This window comes from Ranitomeya variabilis, chromosome 6, assembly GCF_051348905.1.
Source record: "Ranitomeya variabilis isolate aRanVar5 chromosome 6, aRanVar5.hap1, whole genome shotgun sequence".
NCBI lineage: Eukaryota > Metazoa > Chordata > Amphibia > Anura > Dendrobatidae > Ranitomeya > Ranitomeya variabilis.
This window is the reverse complement of record NC_135237.1, coordinates 280,177,879-280,199,415: the sequence shown is the minus strand read 5'-3', so window position 1 is coordinate 280,199,415 and position 21,537 is coordinate 280,177,879.

The following is a 21,537-nucleotide window of genomic DNA, read 5'->3' as shown; positions in this document are numbered from 1 at the left end:
CTGTTAGCAACAGCAGTGGTATACAGTAATTATGTATTTATAGGTTCTGTTAAGTGGCAGGAGGTGGGGTCGTATGATTGAGATATAACCTTTGGGGCTCGCACCCCTGATCTTTTAAAATCCTAGCAAATTGTATACAATGAGGCTTGAATGACAGGGTTTGAGCACCTATAAGCCACTTTATCTTGGCCAGTTTGTTTAGATATATTGGTAGGGCAGCAAAATGAACTTTTACCTCAGGTTCTAAAAAATTATTACACCTCTGTCTTTTCAAAAAGTATGATTAATTCTCCCATAGAAGTCAGTAGTTTTCTAATTGAGGCTTCCTATGTCCTTGTTCCTACTGTAAAGCACATCTCTGGCACAGCTGTCCATAGGTCAGAGCAACTGAACCAGCAAGTAGAAAAGAAAATGCAATGAAAGAAAAACATAGAAAAAGTATTTTTTGTATAGATTTAAATAGTAAAGATTCAGCAAATCATAGATTAATGATGAATAATATTGATACGTTCCTATTTAAGAAGGAAGACAAATCCAATGCATATGTTTACTGTATACACTGTTCATAATTAAATAAGTCTTGTTTTGCCAGACTTTCATTTTATTGCTATAAATTAATATGTTGCCTGCAAATGAAAAGTCTTGTATGGAGTAATGAACAATTATTCTCTATGAAGTGACTAATTACTAAGATCTGGTAGTTAATAATCTCTAATATTATGAGTAATGTTGCAGCAAATTGCACAGGAAATTGCAGAGTAAATTATGGGACAATTAAAATGGTATAATCTGTATCTTTTATTTTATATCTATGGATACATGTTCTAACAATAAATTCTGAGAAATCTAGTGATAGCAAATTGCTACTATAATTTCAGAGAAGATTATTAGCACTAATCTTTAGTAGTTACAGTGGCATGTAAAAGTTTGGGCACCCCTGCTCAAAATTACTGCTATTGTTAAGAGTTAAGGGCTTAAGTTAAAGTTGACACATTTCCTTTAAGGCAAAAAAATATCTATTGTCATTATTTACATTTTAAAAATTACAAAAAAGAAAACGGTCTGATTGCAAAGTTTGGGCACACTTCATGGTTGATATCTAGTAGCACTCTCTTTTGAAAGTATCACAGCTTGTAAACACTTTTTGTTGCCAGCCAAGAATCTTTCAATTCTTGTTTGAGGGATTTTCATTCATTCTGCCTTGGAAAATGTTTCCATTTCTGTGAGATTCTTGGGTCTTCTTGCATGCACTGCTATTTTGAGGTCTAGCTGTTACGCTGTGACAGTCTTAAGTAAGGTACAGGGGCCTCAAACTACATCAGGTATTGGGACCCTAACTATCCCCATCCCGGGGGTACTCTTGAAGGTAGAGACCCAGGTCTCCGACCTTACTGTGCTCCTGTTAAACATTGATATGTCTCTGTACAGGTAAGGGACAGAAATGTAAGGTAAACAAGACTCAAAGGCAAACAGTGATAACAGAAAACCACTATCTTACAAAAGCACTCATCAAAAATAGAGAGGAGAATAGGGACAGGGATGAGTCAACTTGTCATGATTGGACTGGCGAGCAAACTGGGACCAGGGGCACCTTTCCTGGCTCTAGCACTAGGGGGCGCCCTAGTTCACCCTGTTCCCTGGGATACCTCAGATGGCAAGGATGCCGGGGCCTCCGCCATTGCCCTGTCTCCTAGCTGCAGCCCTGCGTCTGTCCCCCTCCCCCACCCGGGGAAGAGAGGCGCTACCGTGTACCGCAGTACACCAACTCGACAGACAGGGGAACAAAGACAAGGGTAAAATAAAATTCCACTCACACAAAATATACTCTCACAAATAACAGAGGTATTCACCAGGGTTTGAAGGATGGGGGAAGAAAAGAAGGCAGGTAAGGATGAGGAATTTCCAAGCGTACAAACCAACCAACTGTCGAACAATAAACTCCTCCAGCTCTCCAAACACCAGCTCCTCACTCTCTAGTAGGGTTGGCCGACTTTTACTTTTTTGGGGTCGAGTCGGGTTTAGCGAAACCCGACTTTGTCAAAAGTCGAGTCGAGTGAAATCGGCCGATTATCGCGAAAAGTCGGGGATCGACCGAAACATGAAACCCAATGCAAGTCAATGGGGAAGCATAGTCGGCAGTGAATGGAGGCCAGGAAAACACATACAGTGACCATTTTAATGGCAAAAACATCCATTCTTGTTACTGAAGCTTGTCAATATTAATTTACTTTATAATAATAGTTAGGCATTGGAAATTGGGGGTCATTTGGCTAAAGTTGTGGGGGGTAGGGCTGGTTCAAGTTTTTAGTGGGCCCAGGAAACGTGGACTACGTCACGGTGGTGGAGCAGGGAGAGGTAAGTATTTCAACGTTGCAAGTGCTGTGATCCTGAGCAAGCAGGGGGGGCCCACTCGTACGCATTCGCACTGGCACACGGCCCCTCACAGTACAGCGGTGTGTTTGCACGGCGGGGGCGCCTCCCACCGGCAGCGACACTTTTGCGTACTATGAGGGGACCTCTGCCAGTGATGTCGCCAACGAGTATGCCCCCCCACCTGATGAAGGAACCTACACTTTCACCTGCACCTTCCTCTTTGTTCCCATGTAAGGTGGTATAGTATGCGGGAAGAGGAACCTGACTTTCAGCAGGGTCAGATTCTGGCTGTGTAGAGTGCAAGGGGAATGTAGTGGTCTGGGTCAATGTACCAGCGAACTCATCTAGCAGTGGCTGGGCAATGGGCAGAATGAGGAGGAAACACAGATCTAGGCCCAAATAATAAAGTGGGCTAAATGCAGTTCAAAATTGGTAACAGGACTAACCAGGCGGCATTGCTTTGTTCAGTGGAGGACAACTGTAATGAGAGGCTGACACAGTGAGTAGGCCCAAATAACTAGGCTAAATGCAGTTCTAAATTGGTAACAGTAGGAAACAGGCGGCACTGCTTTGTTCAGTGGAGGAGAACACCAAGCAGAGGCAGACACCGTTACTAGGCCCCAACCAAACTAGTAGGCCAACTGCAGTGTTACATTAACAACTACCTAATGAGAGCCTGAAGGTTGAAGCTCAAGAAAACCAAACAGGAGGAAACCCAGGAGCGGCAGACACCGTTAGAAGGCCCCAACCAATCTAGTAGGCCTAATGCAGTGTTATCTAAACAACTACTTAATGAGAGCCAGAAGGTTGAAGCTCAGACAAGGAAACCTGGAGGAGACCACCAAGGAGCGGCAGACACCGTTACTAGGCCCCAACCAAAGTAGTAGGGCAACTGAAGTGTTACATTAACAACTACTTAATGAGAGCCTGAAGGTTGAAGATCAGACAAGGAAACCTGGAGGAGAACACCAAGGAGGAGGAGAACACCAAGGAGTGGCAGACACCGTTACTAGGCCCCAACCAAAGTAGTAGGGCAACTGCTGTCTTATATAAACAACTACTTAATGAGAGCCTGAAGGTTGAAGCTCAGACAAGGAAACCTGGAGGAGAACACCAAGGAGGAGGAGAACACAAAGGAGCGGCAGACACCGTTACTAGGCCCCAACCAAAGTAGTAGGGCAACTGCTGTCTTATATAAACAACTACTTAATGAGAGCCTGAAGGTTGAAGCTCAGACAAGGAAACCTGGAGGAGAACACCAAGGAGGAGGAGAACACAAAGGAGCGGCAGACACCGTTACTAGGCCCCAACCAAAGTAGTAGGGCAACTGCAGTGTTACATTAACAACTACTTAATGAGAGCCTGAAGGTTGAAGCTCAGACAAGGAAAACTGGAGGAGAACACCAAGGAGGAGGAGAACACCAAGAAGCAGCAGACACCGTTACTAGGCCCCAACCAAAGTAGTAGGGCAACTGCTGTCTTATATAAACTACTTAATGAGAGCCTGAAGGTTGAAGCTCAGACAAGGAAACCTGGAGAACACCAAGGAGGAGGAGACCACCAAGGAGCGGCAGACACCGTTACTAGGCCCCAACCAAAGTAGTAGGGCAACTGCTGTCTTATAAAAACTACTTAATGAGAGCCTGAAGGTTGAAGCTCAGACAAGGAAACCTGGAGGAGAACACCAAGGAGGAGGAGACCACCAAGGAGTGGCAGACACCGTTACTAGGCCCCAACCAAAGTAGTAGGGCAACTGCAGTGTTACATTAACAACTACTTAATGAGAGCCTGAAGGTTGAAGCTCAGACAAGGAAACCTGGAAGAGAACACCAAGGAGGAGGAGAACACCAAGGAGCGGCAGACACCGTTACTAGGCCCCAAACAAAGTAGTAGGGCAACTGCTGTCTTATATAAACAACTACTTAATGAGAGCCTGAAGGTTGAAGCTCAGACAAGGAAACCTGGAGGAGAACACCAAGCAGGAGGAGAACACCAAGGAGTGGCAGACACCGTTACTAGGCCCCAACCAAAGTAGTAGGGCAACTGCTGTCTTATATAAACAACTACTTAATGAGAGCCTGAAGGTTGAAGCTCAGACAAGGAAACCTGGAGGAGAACACCAAAGAGGAGGAGACCACCAAGGAGCGGCAGACACCGTTACTAGGCCCCAACCAAAGTAGTAGGGCAACTGCAGTGTTACATTAACAACTACTTAATGAGAGCCTGAAGGTTGAAGCTCAGACAAGGAAACCTGGAGAACACCAAGGAGGAGGAGAACACCAAGGAGCGGCAGACACCGTTACTAGGCCCCAAACAAAGTAGTAGGGCAACTGCTGTCTTATATAAACAACTACTTAATGAGAGCCTGAAGGTTGAAGCTCAGACAAGGAAACCTGGAGGAGAACACCAAGGAGGAGGAGAACACAAAGGAGCGGCAGACACCGTTACTAGGCCCCAACCAAAGTAGTAGGGCAACTGCAGTGTTACATTAACAACTACTTAATGAGAGCCTGAAGGTTGAAGCTCAGACAAGGAAACTTGGAGGAGAACACCAAGGAGAAGGAGAACACCAAGGAGCGGCAGACACCGTTACTTGGCCCCAAACAAAGTAAAAGACCAAGAACAAATATGAATGGAATCCTAGACTACACAACAAAACCACAACACAAGGATTCCTAAAATATAACTTTTAATATATAAAGTTAAAAATAACAAAGTTCTAAAATTGAAGACACCAATAAAGATAAATAACCAGCAGGGGGAACAAATAACCCCTACCAAATTCCCTACTCTTATCCACTACCTACTTACGGGGGTAGGCACCCTAAGTTACTTCGGTTGGCGCCCCCGTTCCACGAAGACTGGCCCTATTCGCCCTACAGATACCTTACAGTCCCTATAGGGTAGTGTCCCAGATACAAGTTGACCCAAAAAAACAAAATTATCATAAAAAATTAGCAAAATAATTCATATAAAGAATAAAAAAAAATTAGAAAAAATAACCAAACAAAAAAACACAAAAATGGTAGGCTGAGGACCCTAGATAGGGTATTAATACACAATGATTGGTTCTTATAGAATATACAAGAAGAGACTGTTATTATCCCATTATACAGTGTATAGTTTTACATTATCCTGTCCGTACACATCAATCAGGGCAAGTCCCAATAATACCATAATAAACATATTATAAAAAATTAACAAAATAGATAAAGCAATATGAAAAAATTAGAAAAAACAAAAAATGATTGTGTGGCCAAGAGGTTAGAGGCCCTTAGTAGGGTGTTCATACATAGATATAGAGTATTTTATACAACATAGACAAGGAAGATATAATTATCTCAGTTACACATAGCAAATCCAACAAATAAAGCCCCTCCGGACACACATTTATTGGCTTGATGGCCTAATGATTTCTAGCCCAGAAAAAATAACATATCATAAAAAATTTGCAAAAAACTGTATGAAAAAACATAAATGAAAAAAATAATGAAAAAGAACCAAGCAAAAAAACTGAAAAAATAGTCTTATAAACCACAGCCTTTTTGTCCTTAATAGGGAGCTCAAGCAGAAATATCCTCTTCTTTGGAACAAAAATAGAGAGGGAAAAATCAATGTCCCATTTATGCACAAATCTCAGTTATGGGGAACCACTCAAATGCCAGCAATGTTGGTATATAAATCTCACACAATTGCGATATCAACCAAATTTAAATACACCAGGCCAATCTTCATAAACTGGCTAATATTCATTCACAATAAGGTCATTATATAGAGTGAAAACCCCAGAGTATGATGTAGAATTCTTATCCCAGGGAGATGTATAACCAATAGTCATTTTAAGTGGCCACAACTTATGCGGTTCCAACAGTTCTTCAGCCACATGGAGCACTTCTCCATAGAGAGAAAAATTACCGTCGTGAATATAAGTCCAATCCTCATCAAGCTATCCGTATCCCAGCAGCTGGAGCAGACATTGATTGATAACAAGCACTATACATATCCATTCAATAATCTTTTCAGTCACCAAATCCTCTGGCGACCATAATTCATACAGCTACAGTATTCATTATGCTGCAACAAGTGCTTATACTCATCTGCTTAGTCAAAGTCCTTCAGTAGCATTTCGGATCCATTCAGCCACCAGTGAGTCTCTCCATAAGGTAGTTTTTCAGCCAGGTATAACCGACTTGCTCATCTGATACACGGAAGTCCTTAAACCGCACCGCAAATATCCGTCTGGCCACTGACACACATCTCCACCTGGGAAAGCTTCCCTATAATACCCAACGCGTTTCCCCCCCGTGGGAAAACCGGGGGTTCATCAGGGGGTACGACCGTCCAAGTGGTGCAAAGATGATAGCACACCACTCACAACCACTTCCTATAAATAGCCTCATACCGGTTAACATTCCACGTGGAAGCAATCTCCGCCCACCGAAGTCTGCGCCCATTACAGTGGAACGCAAATGCGCTCCAGTCCACATAGATGACGTAAAGTCATCAACATTGGTGTGGGAACAGGCACCGCCCACCGAGCGTGCGCATTCATACCTCAGGTTAGAGCGCCGTAAAGAAACAATGCCTTGCGATAACACATAAGACAGCGCATGCGTCATATGGACCGCATCTGCGCTCCAGCCAACCAGCCAGCCGAGAGGCGATCTTACTCAGATAATAGCTAGTATATAGGACTGCTAAATTGCTAAAATTAGCAAAACCGGTACACATTGTGCCGGTTTCAAATTGAAAATGTACCAAAGATCTATATACCAAAAAATTACCTAAAGTAATCCTAAAAATGGTACAAACTGGATCTAACCACCCATAATATGATACTCAAAGCAGTGCCTATAACCAAATCTAAATATATGAAGTGGATGAATTTAATGCATAAAAACCAAAAAAAGAACTATAATGTACCATTTATAAACATTCCCCATTATAAATAATAACAGAGAAAGGGGCCACACATAACCCTAGCAGTTACCAATACATAACTTCAACCGTGTTAAATGAAACTAACGAAGGACAGCTGTTCATTAAGGCCAGAGGGACTCACCGACCCCATCAAATAGATCCACCTTGTCTCCCGTTGAACAATTCTTTGATCCCAATCCCCCAGTCTCACAGACGGAGAGATGACCTCCATAGCCATAAAGGTCAGGGACCCAGGGTCACCACCATGCACTGCATTCACATGTCGAGCCAGGGGGGTTTCTCTTTTGTGTCTAATGTCACCCAGATGTTCTCCTATACGGACGCGAAATTCGCGTTTAGTTTTTCCCACGTAATCTTTGGGACACCCACAAGTACAGAGATACACCACCCCCTTTGTTCTACAGTTAGCAAATTGTCTTGTCCGAAAAACTCTACCAGTTGCTGAACTCCTGAACGTATTTGTAACCCTAATGTGTTTACAGTAGGAACAGTGTCCACACCTAAATGTTCCGAGGGACCTGTTCTCCAACCAGGTACCTGGCCTCTTAGGGGGTTCAAAGTGGCTACGTACCACTATATCCCTAATTGACCTACCGCGTCTGTATGTAACCGAGGGATATGAGGATATGTGTCATGGTTCTCAATGGCAAGAGACCGTAGTAAAGCATACAAAAGGACTAGCTCTTGGAAGATGGGAACTCGAGCTGACTGTGAGCTAAACCTACTGCACAACTAACAGTGGCCGGGTAGCGTGCCTACGTTTTATCCCTAGACGCCCAGCGCCAGCCGGAGAACTGACTGACCCTAGCAGAGGAAAATACAGACCTGGCTTACCTCTAGAGAAATTTTCCCCAAAAGGCAGACAGTAGCCCCCACATATAATGTCGGTGATTTTAGAGGAAATTGACATACGAAGTATGAAGATAGGTTTAGCAAATTGAGGTCCGCTTACTAGATAGTAGGAAGACAGAAAAGGGAACTACACAGTCAGCTGAAAACCCTTTCAAAACACCATCCTGAAATTACTTTAACACTCTAATATCAACTCATGACACCAGAGTGGCAATTTCAGCTCACAAAAGCTTCCAGCCTCAGAAATATTCAAACACAGAGAACTGGAACAAAAATGCAAAACAAACTTAGGACTACAAGTCCAACTTAGCTGATAGTAGTCTAGGAGCAGGAACATGCAACAGAAAGGCTTCTGGTAACATTGTTGGCCGGCATAGAAATGACTGAGGAGCAAGGCTAAATAGACAACTCCCACATCCTGATGGAAACAGGTGAACAGAGGCGATGAAGCACACAAGTTCAGTACCACCAGTGACCACCGGGGGAGCCCAGAAACCAAATTCACAACAGTACCCCCCCCTCAAGGAGGGGGCACCGAACCCTCACCAGAACCACCAGGGCGATCAGGATGAGCCCTATGAAAGGCACGGACCAAATCGGAGGCATGAACATCAGAGGCTGTCACCCAAGAATTATCCTCCTGACCGTAGCCCTTCCACTTGACCAGATACTGAAGTCTCCGTCTGGAAACATGGGAGTCCAAGATCTTCTCGACAACGTACTCCAACTCACCCTCAACCAACACCGGAGCAGGAGGCTCAACGGAAGGCACAACCGGTACCTCATACCTGCGCAACAATGACCGATGGAAGACATTATGAATAGAAAAAGATGCAGGGAGGTCCAAACGAAAGGACACAGGGTTAAGAATCTCCAATATCTTGTACGGGCCGATGAACCGAGGCTTAAACTTAGGAGAAGAAACCTTCATAGGGACAAAACGAGAAGACAACCACACCAAGTCCCCAACACAAAGACGAGGACCAACACGACGACGGCGGTTGGCAAAATGCTGAGTCTTCTCCTGGGACAACTTCAAATTGTCCACCACATGCCCCCAAATCTGATGCAACCTCTCCACCACAGCATCCACTCCAGGACAATCCGAAGACTCCACCTGACCGGAAGAGAAACGAGGATGAAACCCCGAATTACAGAAGAAAGGAGAAACCAAGGTGGCAGAACTAGCCCGATTATTGAGGGCAAACTCCGCCAAGGGCAAAAAGGCAACCCAATCATCCTGATCCGCAGACAGAAAACACCTCAAATAAGTCTCCAAGGTCTGATTAGTTCGCTCGGTCTGGCCATTAGTCTGAGGATGGAAAGCAGACGAAAAAGACAAATCAATGCCCATCCTAGCACAGAACGCTCGCCAAAATCTAGACACGAATTGGGTTCCCCTGTCAGACACGATATTCTCCGGAATACCATGCAAGCGAACCACATTTTGAAAAAACAGAGGAACCAGCTCGGATGAGGAAGGCAATTTAGGCAAGGGGACCAAATGGACCATCTTAGAGAAACGGTCACACACCACCCAGATGACAGACATCTTCTGAGAAACAGGGAGATCAGAAATAAAATCCATGGAGATGTGAGTCCAAGGCCTCTTCGGAATAGGCAAAGATAACAACAATCCACTAGCCCGAGAACAACAAGGCTTGGCCCGAGCACAAACATCACAAGACTGCACAAAACCTCGCACATCTCGCGACAGGGAAGGCCACCAGAAGGACCTAGCCACCAAATCCCTGGTACCAAAGATTCCAGGATGACCAGCTAACGCAGAAGAATGGACCTCCGAGATGACTCTACTGGTCCAATCATCAGGAACAAACATTCTACCAGGCGGGCAACGATCAGGTCTATCCGCCTGAAACTCCTGCAAGACCCGTCGCAAGTCTGGGGAAACAGCAGATAATATCACTCCATCCTTAAGGATACCTGTAGGTTCAGAATTACCAGGGGAATCAGGCTCAAAACTCCTAGAAAGGGCATCCGCCTTCACATTTTTAGAACCCGGTAGGTAAGAAACCACAAAATTAAACCGAGAGAAAAATAACGACCAGCGCGCCTGTCTAGGATTCAGGCGCCTGGCAGACTCAAGATAAATCAAATTCTTGTGGTCGGTCAATACCACCACCTGATGTCTAGCCCCCTCAAGCCAATGACGCCACTCCTCAAAAGCCCACTTCATAGCCAAGAGCTCCCGATTACCAATATCATAATTTCGCTCAGCGGGCAAAATTTTACGAGAAAAGAACGCGCAAGGTCTCATCACGGAGCAGTCGGAACTTTTCTGCGACAAAACCGCCCCAGCTCCGATTTCTGAAGCGTCGACCTCAACCTGAAAAGGAAGAGTAACATCAGGCTGACGCAATACAGGGGCGGAAGAAAAGCGGCGCTTAAGCTCCCGAAAGGCCTCCACAGCAGCAGGGGACCAATCAGCAACATCAGCACCCTTCTTAGTCAAATCAGTCAACGGTTTAGCAACATCAGAAAAACCAGTTATAAATCGACGATAAAAATTAGCAAAGCCCAAAAACTTCTGAAGGCTCTTAAGAGAAGAGGGTTGCGTCCAATCACAAATAGCCTGAACCTTGACAGGGTCCATCTCAATGGAAGAGGGGGAAAAAATGTACCCCAAAAACGAAATCTTTTGAACCCCAAAAACGCACTTAGAACCCTTTACACACAAGGAATTAGAGCGCAAAACCTGAAAAACCCTCCTGACCTGTTGGACATGAGAGTCCCAGTCGTCCGAAAAAATCAAAATATCATCCAGATACACAATCATAAATTTATCCAAATATTCACGGAAAATGTCATGCATAAAAGACTGAAAGACTGAAGGGGCATTTGAAAGACCAAAAGGCATTACTAAATACTCAAAATGGCCCTCAGGCGTATTAAATGCGGTTTTCCACTCATCCCCCTGCTTAATTCGCACTAAATTATACGCCCCACGAAGATCAATCTTAGAGAACCACTTGGCCCCCTTTATTCGAGCAAACAAATCAGTAAGCAGTGGCAAAGGATACTGATATTTAACCGTGATTTTATTCAAAAGCCGATAATCAATACACGGCCTCAAAGAGCCATCTTTTTTAGATACAAAGAAAAAACCGGCTCCTAAGGGAGATGACGAAGGACGAATATGTCCCTTTTCCAAGGACTCCTTAATATATTCCCGCATAGCAGCATGTTCAGGCACAGATAGATTAAATAAACGACCCTTTGGAAACTTACTGCCCGGAATCAGATCTATTGTACAATCGCAATCTCTGTGCGGAGGTAGTGAACCAAGTTTAGGCTCCTCAAAAACGTCACGATAATCAGATAAAAATTCCGGAATCTCAGAGGGAATAGATGACGAAATGGAAACCAAAGGTACATCCCCATGAGTCCCCTGACATCCCCAGCTTAACACAGACATTGCTTTCCAGTCGAGGACTGGGTTATGAGATTGCAGCCATGGCAATCCAAGCACCAACACAACATGTAGATTATACAACACAAGGAAGCGAATAATCTGTGATCCGGATTAATACGCATAGTTACTTGTGTCCAGTATTGTGGTTTATTACTAGCCAATGGCGTGGAGTCAATACCCTTCAGAGGTATAGGAACTTCCAGAGGCTCTAAACCAAACCCACAGCGTTTGGCAAAGGACCAATCCATAAGACTCAAAGCGGCGCCAGAGTCGACATAGGCGTCCGCGGTAATAGACGATAAAGAGCAAATCAGGGTCACAGATAGAATAAACTTGGACTGTAAAGTACCAATTGAAACAGACTTATCAACCTTCTTAGTACGTTTAGAGCATGCTGATATAACATGAGTTGAATCGCCACAATAGAAGCATAACCCATTTTTTCGCCTAAAATTCTGTCGTTCGCTTCTGGACAGAATTCTATCACATTGCATAATCTCTGGCGCCTTCTCAGTAGACACCGCCAAATGGTGCACAGGTTTGCGCTCCCGCAAACGCCGATCAATCTGAATAGCCATTGTCATGGACTCATTCAGACCTGCAGGCACAGGGAACCCCACCATAACATCTTTAATGGCATCAGAGAGACCCTCTCTGAAATTCGCCGCCAGGGCGCACTCATTCCACTGAGTAAGCACAGACCACTTACGAAATTTTTGGCAGTATATTTCAACCTCATCTTGCCCCTGAGACAGGGCCATCAAGGCTTTTTCAGCCTGAATCTCTAAATGAGGTTCCTCATAAAGCAACCCCAAAGCCAGGAAAAACGCATCCACACTGAGCAACGCAGGATCCCCTGGTGCCCTGCAAATGCCCAATCCTGAGGGTCGCCCCGGAGCAAGGAAATTACAATCCTGACCTACTGTGCAGGATCTCCAGCGGAGCGAGATCTCAGAGACAAAAATAATTTACAATTATGTTTGAAATTCTGGAAGCGAGATCTATCCCCGGAGAAAAATTCAGGCAAAGGTACTCTAGGTTCAGATATAGGAGCATGAATTACAAAATCCTGTAAACTTTGAACCTTCATAGCGAGATTATTCAAACCTGTAGCTAAACTCTGAGGATCCATTTTCATCAGGTGAAATCAGAACCATTCAAGGATTAGAAGGAGAGAGAGACGAAGGCTGCAGTAAGCAGAGATGCTAGTGAATCAACTAATGAGCAAACTCAGGAAAAAAAAAAAAAAATTCTCTGCAGACTTCTTTTCTCTCCTTTCTTCTGCCAATTATTTTAACCCTTGGCCGGCCAAACTGTCATGGTTCTCAATGGCAAGAGACCGTAGTAAAGCATACAAAAGGACTAGCTCTTGGAAGATGGGAACTCGAGCTGACTGTGAGCTAAACCTACCGCACAACTAACAGTGGCCAATTTATCTCATCATAAATTGTCTGAGGCTCAGAAGGAAGTGTTGTCCTTAGGTTTGACATTTGTACCTAATAATTCATTCAATTATTTTCCAGCGGTAAAAGATGTGAATCTTTTTTCTCGGAAACTTATATTGAAAAGGCTGCATAATAAAAGAGATTATGAGGAATATGGACTAACATCCAAGATTGATCGGGAGACTTTGGCAATCCTGGAGGACTTGTTAAAAGAACAGGAACCCGATCCAAGAGGTACGTTCCCTAGATCTATCCTACCTAAGTCAACGGCGTTCCCTCCCTTGTCTCTATGCCCTCAGGTAGAGATTTTTACAAGATTGGTAACAGAGGATTTTAGAAAGCTCCCTGAATTTATAACACATGACAATGTCACGAAGTCTCAGCGACAAGCATTGCATGAACTCAGCAGCCTTGATGACATTGTCATAAAGGCAGCAGACAAGGGGGGGAACGTCGTTATTTGGCCGACAACCAAATATGAAAAGGAGGCACTGAGGCAGCTGAATTGTAGGGATACCTACACTCGGCTGCCTCATAATCCCATTGATACTTTCAAACATGAATTGGATAGAATCTTATGGAACGCCCTGGATCAGGGAATCATTAATAAAAAAGTGTGTGATGGGTTGATGGTGGAGTTCCCAAAAACACCCACACTGTACCTATTACCTAAGGTACACAAAGATATGACAAGTCCTCCAGGGAGGCCAATAGTCTCTGGGATCGATGGTCTGTGTGACCCTATTTGCAGGTACATCGACTTTTACTTAAAATCTATGGTTGAAACATTGCCCTCGTATATCCGGGACACCACTGACATGTTAACAAAGGTAGAGGGGATGGTGTTGGAGCAGGACATGTGGCTGGTAACAGCGGACGTCGAGTCATTGTACACCTGTATTTCACACGACGACGGAATTGAGGCGGTCCGCTTTTTCCTGAGGAATGGCAACTGGGATGGCCAGATTTGTGATTTTGTTGTGACCTTGTTGAGGTTTGTGCTGACCCACAATGTGTTTCTCTTTAAAGATAGATGCTATCTTCAAAAACGCGGTACTGCCATGGGGGGCGGCTTGCGCCCCCGCCTATGCCAACCTGTTTCTCGGTTTGTGGGAGAGGTCCATATTCCACCAGGATGGGGCCTCTGCCGTGGACCGGGTGCAGTGTTGGCATAGGTACATTGACGACATCTTCTTCATATGGCAGGGCAGCGAAAAGGGGATCACTTAATTTGTGGGTCAGCTCAATAATAATCCTCATAATATCCGATTGACATACAAGGCACATCAAAGGCGAATTGATTTTTTGGATATTTATCTTGAGGTGGATGAGATGGGGACGCTGCATACAGACGTTTTTAGGAAAGCTACGTCAGTTAATTCCTTATTGCATGCGTCCTCATCGCATACCACTCATACTATCAAAGCCATCCCGGTTGGGCAGTTCCTCAGGATGAAGCGGATCTGCTCCACTGAACAAAAATTTGAGGCCCAATCGGATGATCTTAAAGATAGATTTAGGGCCCGAGGCTATAGCAATCGCTGCATTAAACAAGGATATACTAGAGCTAAGAGAACGGAGAGACGTGAGTTATTGTATAAAAAAGAAAGGAGAGGTGAGTCTGAGAACAATGTCAGATTCATTTCTACTTATAATTGCCAATGGAGACGTATGCAGGACATCGTAAATAAGCATTGGCCGGTTCTTCTCACGGACCCCGTTCTCGCCTCTAGTATCCCCCAGAGACCCAGTTTTACGGCCAAACGGGGTAAAAGCATAAAAGATTTATTGGTTAAAAGCCATTATGTGGCAAAAATTAACAATCCCCTCAATCCAACGAACAGAGGCCCAACATGGGGGTGTTACCCGTGCGGCGATTGCTTGGCCTGTAGGGAGAAGAACCTCATCAGGGGTACTCACTTCGCGTCGTCGTGTGGAAACAGGAAATTTCAGATTCGGCATCATATCCGTTGTACCAGCACTTGTGTTATATATCTGGCCACATGTCCTTGCTCCAAAATTTATGTGGGACTCACGTCACGTCAGTTGCGTGTACGTGTGAGAGAGCACGTAAGAGATATAGCAAATGCACGCAAAGCTGAGGACGTTAGTGCCCTCAAAACTATCCCCAAACACTTTTACAAGTTTCATGGATGCGATCCTACTGGCCTTAGGGTCATTGGGATCGATCAAGTTCATAGTGGTAATAGGGGTGGCAATGTTAAACGGACACTCGCGCAGGTTGAATGCAAGTGGATTGTGACCCTTGACTCCATGTCTCCCGTGGGATTAAATGAAACAATCAGTTTTGTTCCCTTTTTATAAAGAGGTTTTCCCCATGTCCTCCCGCTGCAGAAGTGACTTAAACTGTAATTACATTTTATATCTGTTTTTATTTTTTCTGTCTATTTATGTTTGTTACTTTTTACATCCCTAGACTTAATGGCTTTCCTGAGCTTGGTGCTTATGAGGTTTATGACCCAGCAGTATATAAGGAGTGTGGGAGCTGGGATCAGGATGACGGTTCACCATATTAAGAAGCATCATTTGAAGCTTGTCTATGTGAAAATTAGAGGGAAGATTGAAAATTGGCATATAATCCCTCCATAATTTATTACTATGTTTCTTTTGTATTTTGATTTTATTCACAATATAATGTATTACACATGTTGATTTGTTTACAACACATTATCTTTTGCATAGGTTGTAATTCTTTATTATAGAATATATTACGTAATGTCTCACATTTTTAGGCACTGTCACTTTTATTGTTTTTGTTTATTTCACATTATCAGTGACCCGTGTTGTTATCCAGAGACTCTCGCTCCCATTTCGTATGGTTGTATTCCATCAATGCAGCGCGCTGTGGCTGTGTGATCATATATGCATCATTTCTGATCATTTTTGGACTGTCAAGTTGCGGGTTATTACTAGTGAGGTACACTGTCTTTCTTACTCCCTCTGTGCGCTGCCCGGTTCTCGACTGTGCGCGTGCGCTCCGTGACTGCGGGAGGCCCCATGTCTCTCCGGCTTCTGTGATCCGAGAGCGCATGTCCGTGACGTCATCGGGGGATTTCCCTCTGACGTGCGCTCCCGATGAATGCCGGGGAGCTGGGACTTTCCCATAACAGGGTCGCGGTGCGCCTGCGCACTCTGTTAGGTGGGAGCTAGTGTAAACAGCGCAGGTCCGGAAGGTTAGGAATGGGTGGGCAGTGACGACTTCCTGTTACCCGTGTCACAGCGCGGCTGCGCATTTGAAAAATGGATCCATGAACCTCATTATAAAAGCGCCACGCTCTGCTAAGCCCCTTCATTCCCTCTTTGAAAAAGATACGCGAAACGCGCGTCAGGGGGTATTCGGTGCCCCAGGCAGAGTAATTACACCATCATGGGTAAGTAATCTCGCATTTAGTAGGCACAGTAATTTATTTTAAGCATGTTAGGAGTATGTCCACATGGACCTTCAAACCATATAATATAGTCATATCATGCTTTTTTGTGCTGAGACTGATGCTGATTTATGAGAAATACCCTGATGTGTTTTTTACCTTTTTCTTCTTTTGCCTGTGACCTGGATGTTCGTTACTAGGGTTTTTTCCTTTTATCTATGTACTACAACATGTTATGTGTTTCTTTTTAATATTGCTACAATAAAATTTATATTTTTATATCTATTCATTTGGTATTTTTTCTTTTTCTATATATATATATTCGTATAAAAACTCCTTTCTTTTGTGGTTAAATAACAGTGGCCGGGTAGCGTGCCTACGTTTTATCCCTAGACGCCCAGCGCCAGCCGGAGAACTGACTGACCCTAGCAGAGGAAAATACAGACCTGGCTTACCTCTAGAGAAATTTTCCCCAAAAGGCAGACAGTAGCCCCCACATATAATGTCGGTGATTTTAGAGGAAATTGACATACGAAGTATGAAGATAGGTTTAGCAAATTGAGGTCCGCTTACTAGATAGTAGGAAGACAGAAAAGGGAACTACACAGTCAGCTGAAAACCCTTTCAAAACACCATCCTGAAATTACTTTAAGACTCTAATATCAACTCATGACACCAGAGTGGCAATTTCAGCTCACAAAAGCTTCCAGCCTCAGAAATATTCAAACACAGAGAACTGGAACAAAAATGCAAAACAAACTTAGGACTACAAGTCCAACTTAGCTGATAGTAGTCTAGGAGCAGGAACATGCAACAGAAAGGCTTCTGGTAACATTGTTGGCCGGCATAGAAATGACTGAGGAGCAAGGCTAAATAGACAACTCCCACATCCTGATGGAAACAGGTGAACAGAGGCGATGAAGCACACAAGTTCAGTACCACCAGTGACCACCGGGGGAGCCCAGAAACCAAATTCACAACAGATATGTGCTCACCAATCTCAGGGTCGGACCTCAAAATCTGCCAATATTTCCTCAAAATCTGAGAAATCCGACCAGATTGGTCATCATAAGTCCCTATTAGACATGTAATCGGTACCACATTTTCATTTCTTCTCCGTACCAACAGAGAGGTCCGGTCAGTGCTCTGTGCAACATGATAGGCGGAATTAACAACATCCCTGGGATATCCCCTATCCTGAAACCGATGTCTGAGGTCCAGGGATTTTGTTTCAAAATCACTCATCCTGGAGCAGTTTCTGCGCAACCTAAGAAACTGCCCCTTAGGGATCCCTCTCTTCAGGGGACACGGGTGATGGCTCTCCCATCTTAAAAGGCTATTAGTCGCCGTTGGTTTCCTAAATATGGTGGTACTCAGGAGACCATCACTCTGTTTTGAGATGAGAACATCAAGAAAGGTGATCTTATCCACCCCAATCTCGTATGTAAATACCATACCTTTGATATTAGTATTGAGGTACTGCATAAACCCTTTAAAGGACTCAATGTCCCCCTTCCAAAAAACCAAAATATCATCTATGTAACGGCCCCAGAAAACTATTCTGGGGCCCCATAGATCATCCTCATCTCGAAAAACAAAAGTGTCCTCCCACCAGCCCAGGAGCAAGTTAGCATAAGTGGGGGCACAGGGGCTCCCCATTGCTGTGCCCCTGAGCTGGTGGTAAAACTTCCCATTAAATAGAAAAAAATTCCGCTTAAGCACAAAATTAAGGAGCTCCATCAGGAATTCATTGTGTGGCCCAAGATGTACCCCCCTCTCACTCAGGAAAAGCTTCACAGCTTTTAAGCCATCTTGGTGTCTGATGCTACTATACAGCGCCTCGACATCAATTGAGGCAATGATCGTATCATCGTCAATTGTGATACCATCCAATTTTGTAAGGAGATCACCTGTATCCCTGATGTAAGAGGGAAGGGCCAACACAAAGGGACGCAGAAGTTTATCCAGGTAAATGCTACAATTTTGTGCTAGGGCTCCCACCCCTGATACAATAGGGCGACCCCTCAAGGGGGTGGTGCCCTTATGCACCTTAGGGAGAGCATAAAATGTGGCAATGGTAGGTGATTTGGGTAAAAGAAAGTTACACTCACTCCTGGAAATTAATCTCTGTTTTAATGCTGACGTCAGAATACCTGAGAGCTCCTGTAAAAATACCCGAGTTGGATCACATCTAAGAATCTCATATGAGTCCTTATCCGACACGATAGTCAAGCACATATCCACATATCCCTGGGCATCCATAACAACCACATTCCCGCCTTTATCTGAAGGCTTAATCACAATTAGATGATTATTTTTCAAGCCATCCAGCGCTCTCCTTTCTACACCTGTCAAATTGGGAAAAGTTGAGTCAAAACTTGGGTCTATTTTATTAATCTCATCAGTCACCAGTTTTTGAAAAATCTCAATACTGCCATATTCACCTGAAGGAGGCATTCTCCTACTAATCGGTTTCAATTCTGAAAAAGGACCCTCACCCAAAGGGCGGGACCCCTCCTCAGCAAGATCCTCCAACACTTCCAAATCCACAAGGTCCGATTGAGAGATGCCTAGTTGTTGACATTTATGTACATCATTTCTTTGAAAAAAACGTTTCCATTTTAATTTTCTGGTGAACAAATTCAGATCCTTAACCCAATTGAAGGGATCGAATCTGGTGGTCGGGACAAAACTAAGGCCAAGGGACAAGACATTTCTCTCAATTGATGTCAAAACATGAGAGGACAGATTCACAATCTGGTTCTTATCTTCCATAGTCCCTACCTTGGTTGACCTAAAAGAGGTCGAGTTCTCAAATGATAGGGAATGTTCCCTCGGTCCTCTAAAAAAGAGGATGAGGAAGAGGCAGAGGGATAAACCCTCTCTAAGCTTCGATTTTGCCATCTCCGGCCTCGCTTGCCACGTCCCCTATTTCTTAGTTGTTGCCTAGGCACAAACCCCCTTGAGGCAGAGTCAACGTCAGAGGATTCAATATCCGAAGAGGAGACCTCGTTGCCACTCGTCTGGGGAACCTGTAATGAGGGATAAGCCCGTTTTTCTTTAAACTCGGCACTATCCTTCAAAAAACGTTTATGTTTCCTATCCTTTATCTCTAGGTGAAACCTGTCCACTGCTATTTTTAGAGATTCCTCCCTAGTTGAAAAATCCGGATCTGTCTTAAATTTTAGAGTTTTATCAATCAGTTCCCTCAGAGTCTTGGCCGTTTTTTCAAAGGTAATCTGTTCCTCCTCTACCAAAATCTGCATAAACCTAACAGATGATGAGATAGACTCCTCCTCCCACTTCTTCAACAATACAGGGGACGCACATCTAGGTGCTGGTAATAAATTTATCCTAAGACCATAAGGTATAATTTTATTCTTAATATAGTTGTCCAAAGATTGAACCTCCCACCAAGATTTAATGTTGTTCTTATACGCCCTCAAAAGGTCAGCAAACAGACCTTTCAAAGTAGGTGTGGTCGCCTGACTCCCTGTGCCCTCAATGTCTGAAAAAGCCTCCCTCGCATCATTCAACCACCGATTCGTGTCCAAAGGTCCAGACAAGAAACCTGCCATAACAACCAAAAAACTCACTGAAAAAGACCAAGAACAAATATGAATGGAATCCTAGACTACACAACAAAACCACAACACAAGGATTCCTAAAATATAACTTTTAATATATAAAGTTAAAAATAACAAAGTTCTAAAATTGAAGACACCAATAAAGATAAATAACCAGCAGGGGGAACAAATAACCCCTACCAAATTCCCTACTCTTATCCACTACCTACTTACGGGGGTAGGCACCCTAAGTTACTGCGGTTGGCGCCCCCGTTCCACGAAGACTGGCCCTATTCGCCCTACAGATACCTTACAGTCCCTATAGGGTAGTGTCCCAGATACAAGTTGACCCAAAAAAACAAAATTATCATAAAAAATTAGCAAAATAATTCATATAAAGAATAAGAAAAAATTAGAAAAAATAACCAAACAAAAAAACACAAAAATGGTAGGCTGAGGACCCTAGATAGGGTACTAATACACAATGATTGGGTCTTATAGAATATACAAGAAGAGACTGTTATTATCCCATTATACAGTGTATAGTTTTACATTATCCTGTCCGTACACATCAATCAGGGCAAGTCCCAATAATACCATAATAAACATATTATAAAAAATTAACAAAATAGATAAAGCAATATGAAAAAATTAGAAAAAACAAAAAAACAAAAAATGATTGTGTGGCCAAGAGGTTAGAGGCCCTTAGTAGGGTGTTCATACATAGATATAGAGTATTTTATACAACATAGACAAGGAAGATATAATTATCTCAGTTACACATAGCAAATCCAACAAATAAAGCCCCTCCGGACACACATTTATTGGCTTGATGGCCTAATGATTTCTCGCCCAGAAAAAATAACATATCATAAAAAATTAGCAAAAAACTGTATGAAAAAACATAAATGAAAAAAATAATGAAAAAGAACCAAGCAAGAAAACTGAAAAAATAGTCTTATAAACCACAGCCTTTTTGTCCTTAATAGGGAGCTCAAGCAGAAATATCCTCTTCTTTGGGACAAAAATAGAGAGGGAAAAATCAATGTCCCATTTATGCACAAATCTCAGTTATGGGGAACCACTCAAATGCCAGCAATGTTGGTATATAAATCTCACACAATGGCGATATCAACCAAATTTAAATACACCAGGCCAATCTTCATAAACTGGCTAATATTCATTCACAATAAGGTCATTATATAGAGTGAAAACCCCAGAGTATGATGTAGAATTCTTATCCCAGGGAGATGTATAACCAATAGTCATTTTAAGTGGCCACAACTTATGCGGTTCCAACAGTTCTTCAGCCACATGGAGCACTTCTCCATAGAGAGAAAAATTACCGTCGTGAATATAAGTCCAATCCTCATCAAGCTATCCGTATCCCAGCAGCTGGAGCAGACATTGATTGATAACAAGCACTATACATATCCATTCAATAATCTTTTCAGTCACCAAATCCTCTGGCGACCATAATTCATACAGCTACAGTATTCATTATGCTGCAACAAGTGCTTATACTCATCTGCTTAGTC